Here is a 5,607-nt window from a genome sequence, read left to right as displayed (position 1 = left end):
AGAGAGACTGTTTCTTACTAGTGTTTCTACCACATGCAAAACAGAAAGGAGGAAGAAACCCCAAAATAAAGTGCAAAACTTTCCATCATAGTTTGGATAAGGAGGAAGAGCAGATTTGGGGTAGATTGGCAGATACAGTTGATCCCAAAACTGTAGCTGTGTGGTGGGGAAAAGTATCTTTAACGAGCAAGTCTGTAGAATATATTCACTTTTGCCCAGGGGCTATTGAACATGTTTTCTTTTCAGACATTGCCAACTCTACTCAGGAGTGGCAAATGCTGTGAGCCACATAAGAAATATCTTACTCCTAAAAAAGTGACCCCAGAGAGAGAGAACTGGTATCACTCCAGTGGTAGTGGCTATCATGAGCAGACATCACCTGGTGGAATAGAGAAGAGAAAAAGGACAAGGTTTTAAATGAGTTTCTTTTTTCAAGAGAAGAGAGAGATAAAAAAATCTTAGATTGTAGTATCTCTCATTCAGAGGATTTAAAGACTCTCAGGACATCAGAGTTAAATGCTATATAAGAAGGGGGCTCTTCTGTTTATAAGGAGAGTAAAGATATGGTTTTTGGAGAACAGAGAGAACCCAGCCAACTGCATTAGGGCATGTAGGCAGCAAAGGGTTGGCTGGAACCGATTGAGTCATATTCAGCCAAGTATACGGCCATCATTCCGTTTCTTTTCTCATAGTAGTTCCAGTGCCTACTTCTCTATTTCAGTGATAATGCTGTACCAAGTCTGGCAGTGGCCAGGGTGGAGGTACCTCTGCTTCTGACACCAAGTAGAAACTGACAGCAAAGTAGACATAATCTGGGAATCCTGGTGCTTATTCTGCTGCTGTTGTTGAGCCAGGATGAGCTCTGAAGCCCAAAAGTAGGAGCTAGTCACTGGCACATTGAAGGACTATTAGGATGTGGGCTAAGGCAGGTAATCTTCGGAGTAGAGTGCTTTTGGGACAAAGATGTCAAAAGAGCAGAGCAGCATCTGCACAGAATCCCCAAGATGTGAATCTACATAGCCCTGCACTTTAGCTTCTCCCAGCTCCAAGTGACAGCAGATGCCCCGATGGATGTGCAACCAGGCTCCCAGTCCACTTCTAGCTTCTCCCCAGCCTATCTCTTCCAAATGGATTTTAAAGAGCTTTAGACAGCTTTCGAGAGGGAAGGGTAACCTGCAAGAAAACGTAAGGCATATGAGTCTAATTGTTCCATAATATCATAGGGAATAGGACTAAAATATTCCAGAGTCGCTTATAGGAGGATCATGATATCTTCTATGGTCAGGTGGAGGAAATAAGGCATTATCAATGGTGAAGTATTGACTTGATCAATTGATAAAATTCTAATTAGGCAAATGTGATTGTGAAGCAGTTTGTGAAATATAGCTTCTTGAGCTTTGTATTGGTCTCTAATGTACTTGCGATAACTAAACCAAATCATCTCTGAAATTGGAAGATCTCAAGCAGTTGAGAAAGGTGACTTGGAAAGCTGTAGAGGTTTCTTCGTGAATGTAATGTTTGAGATGTTGGTTCATTACTGAAGGTTGCTCCATGAAAAATTGAATAGCCCAGCAACTTATCTTCTAACAAGGTTCCTCCTGCCTCTGGGAAGGTTGAACTTCACACCTCCTGGGCAGCAGTAATTCTCCCTGTTGAATTTCCTGGCTTAGTGACTTACCAAATGGGAAAAAAACAATTTCTATTTCTGGCACCAGTATAGGGGGGATTAATCCCTAACATATGTGTGAAACTTGATGGAAAACTCTTTTCTTCCTAAGCATTGGACATATTGCTATATAGAAGCTTCATCCCCAAACATTTCTCAAAAACCATCATGAAGCCGGGTCCTCTTAGTTTACAGTCTAATGAAGCAATTAGTCCTATTTCTACAGAACTGAATGTGTAGGACTATTCTATGAGTGGCAAAAGAAAGCACTGGTTAGTATTCACATAATTAAAATCCACAAGATAAAGCAACAAACAGTACTTTGATCATCTGACTATAAATTATTTCGACTAAACCATAATCAATGCTCAGTCCCTGGGAGGTTGATAGATTGAGAATCTGAAGAGCCTCAGAAGCAGCTGGCCTCTTGTGAGAACAGAGAATGATATCAATCTCTATTACCTAAGCATATTCATACAAAATCACAGGAAGCAAAACTCTCTAGACCCTCAGATAGTTGTTATTGTTGGTTCTTCGTTTTCAAAGAATGATGTTGGTGTCAGGGTATGGTGTGTTTAACTGTGGCTAATTGGTCCAATATGAGTTGGAAGACACTGCTTCAGAGGGGGCACAAGTAGTCCTTTAGAACTTTCAGGGTGGAGGGAGGCACTGGTTTTGACTAGCTCAAGTTTTCTTTGTGTTTTCCCAAATGTGCTTTGTTCGTGGAGCATATAGTGCCTTCTTGATGGAAATGTGCCATGGTGGAAGTCCTGTGCCTATATTTCCCTTGTCTCATAGTCAGTACTGAAGTTCTTCAGAGATCTATTGAGTGTCTTTATACTGCTTTTTCTTCCACTATCTTACCTTGTTTGATTTTTTTCTAAAATAGTCTTTTGGGTAATCGTGTATTTGGCATTCAGGCTACATACCCAGCTCATTGGAGTTGTACTCTTTGAAATTGTATTTGAATGTTTAGCAATTCACCTCTAGAGAGGATCTTTTGGTGTCCAGCACCTCATCTTTCCAGGTAATCTTCAGGATCTTCCTGAGACAATTAGAGGAAGCAGTTCACTTTTCTGGTTTGGTGTTGATAAATTGTCCAGGTTTCACAGGCATACAGTGTATAGTTAGCACAATGGCTTTGTAGACCTTCAGTCTGATGCCTGAAACCTCTTCTCCCCCACACTTTTTTCCAAAGCCTCCCAAACATCGATCTAGCTCTGGCAATACCTGTATCAACCTTAATATCTATGTGGATAGCCCTAGAAAGTGTACTGTCAGTATAAATTAACTTATTCACCACATTCAGAATGTCTCCATTTACTATGACCAGTGGTTCTACATATGAATGATATAGTGCTGGCTGGTGGAAAAGCTCTGTTTCCTTGTTTTTTTAATGAGGCCAAAACCTGCCCAGGTGGCAGAGAAGTTTTTAAAATTAATTTTTTAAATTTGGAATGTTTTTCCATGATTACGTGATTCATGTTCTTTCCTTCCTCTCCTTCCTCCCCATTCTTGGAGCCAGTGACCAATTCCACTGGGTTTTGCATGTATCATTTTTCAAAACCTATTTCCATATTATTATTTGCAATAGTGATCATTTAAAGTCAATATTCTCAATCATATTCCCATTGAACCATATGATCAAGGAAATGTTTTCTTTCTGCATTGCTACTCCCACAGTTCTTTCTCTGGATGTGTGGATAGTGCTCTTTCTCATAAGTAGGTGGCCGAGAATTGATCCATACTTTGTTGCATCTCAGCCCCAGAGGCTGGGTTGAGTGCACAATCATCTTTGTACACAAAGTACTCTAACTCTCCTTCCACTTTAGTCTTGTCTTGTAACATTTTTAAGTTAAATGGTTTACCATTAGTGCTGGATGTGATCTTGATGCTGTTTTCATCTTCATTGAAGACCTCTGATAATATCTTGGACATCATGCTAAAAAACATGGGAGGAAGAACACAACACAGTTTCAATCCGTTGGTGACTAGGAAAGTATGAGAAATCATCCTTCATCTGAAACTTGCATGAGCATACCATCATGGAACTTTAAAAAAAATTCATATTACATGTCTACAACTTTCAATATTTGCAAACAGTTTGTGTTCTATATGTCCTCCTCATCTTCAAGAGGGCAGGTAGCATGTAAATATGCATCACTGTGTTGTGAAAGAAGATACACTGCTTACTCTAGAGAAAAACGAGTGAAGAAAATAGTGAAGAATGGCATGCTTCAATCTGGATTTGGACTGCCTCAGTTACTTCTATGATAGTAGATAATCGCCTTTTCCTTTATGAGGCCCTTGGAATTGTCCTGGATGAAACTGGCATACAATACAGTTTCTGATCTTGCCATAATCTCCCACAGTTCCTCATGACTGAGAGTATCAAAGACATTAGACAGGTCAAGGAATGTTGGAGAGACATTTTAATTCAACTCTCTTGCCCAATGGAGTTAGTGAAGGAGCTTGGATGGAAGATTTGGGAGAATAATTGATGGTTACTCTCCATCATTGCAGCATTTAAGGCACAGAGTTCCTTAAAAGGTAATAGGTTGATTAAGGTATGAATTTTCATCAATCCATGGATAGTTAGTCTTCACTAGAATCTTTCTTCCCTGAGGAAACTACCTAGGCTTTAAAAGGTATTTCTCCCAACACCAGATTTCTTTGGTGTTTCTCTTCCTGGCTGATCAGCATTTTCAGAAGGTAGAAAAATTGCTGAACGTAAGCTTACTAGCTTTCATGGCTGTAGCATGCTTGCCATCTCACCCACAGTTTGCATCAATCATAAAATATGGACCTTCCTCAGATTGAGGTAATATTCAATGATTATTTGGACAGGATTTGCATTGATCTTATCTGCCACAGACCCCTTGTAGTTGCCCAGTGTTTCATCTCCACACCAGATTGGAATTTGTCCATGTGCCTGGACAGTCTTTTGAACCAAGTAAATCTTTCTAGTTGGGGATCTTCTCTATATCCACAATATGGATTGGATTCAGTTTTCTGGAGAGTTAATGCAATATTCGTCCACTCTTATGGATACATACACTGATGGTAGTACCAAGAAAATTCTAGATGATACTTTATTACCTTGCCAACCACATCCAAACTTGTCAATCTGGAACCAGCAACCTAAGCCAGTATTATCATCAACCTCGAAGCTGGTGCAGGAAGGAAGGAGCCTCACACTTTTGACAACTATTCCAATACTACTATCATTAACCAAATGATTAAAGTTCTTCCAGGTGAGTGTGGTGTCAATGGAGAGCATGGAGGCAGTTATTGGGGAAAAATGGCTTTGTCTTCCTGCAGACATTCTAATTTGGACTTTGAAATTCACCTTGTTGGGCAAAGCACATACAAAGCCTCAGACTTTCTTGGTTTCATGTTTAGATATCAAAAATCACAATATAAGTTTTTGACCTAAGTTTAGACTAATTCAGTTTTCAGATTCTAGTTTCCAGATGCTCATGAAGCCTTAATTTGGGGGTCAGTTGTTTGTTTAGAGAGCACCATAATGCTCAAAGAACCAATTATGAACTCTAAGAACTGACCTATCCACCAAAAGCCTAACAAGAGTGTCTGTGCATCATTGAGTTCCATTACTAATTCTTGAAGAAGATATGGAGTGAAGACTTCTACAATTAATTGTCTTCATTCTTTTTGAGACTGGATTCTCAGATTGCACAAATCAGAAATGAGCAATACTTGTGCATCTTGAGGGAGAAGGTATTTCTCAATTGTGAATGACCTGATGTTGATTTATAATGTTGCTTGCAATGCAGTGGTTCCTGACCCTCTCCCATACTTCCAGTGATGTATTCATTGTCATATTTCCCCTGGTTAAAAACACTGGCATGGAAAGGAGTGGAACTAGTTTGCTAGATTCCAGTAGGAATCTTTTTTGCATTCTTTTGCATTGGGATCTACAG

This window comes from Gracilinanus agilis, chromosome 6 (assembly GCF_016433145.1).
Source record: "Gracilinanus agilis isolate LMUSP501 chromosome 6, AgileGrace, whole genome shotgun sequence".
In the NCBI taxonomy this organism is placed as follows: Eukaryota; Metazoa; Chordata; class Mammalia; order Didelphimorphia; family Didelphidae; genus Gracilinanus; species Gracilinanus agilis.
The sequence above is the reverse complement of the archived record's forward strand: the minus strand, read 5'-3'. Positions refer to the sequence as shown.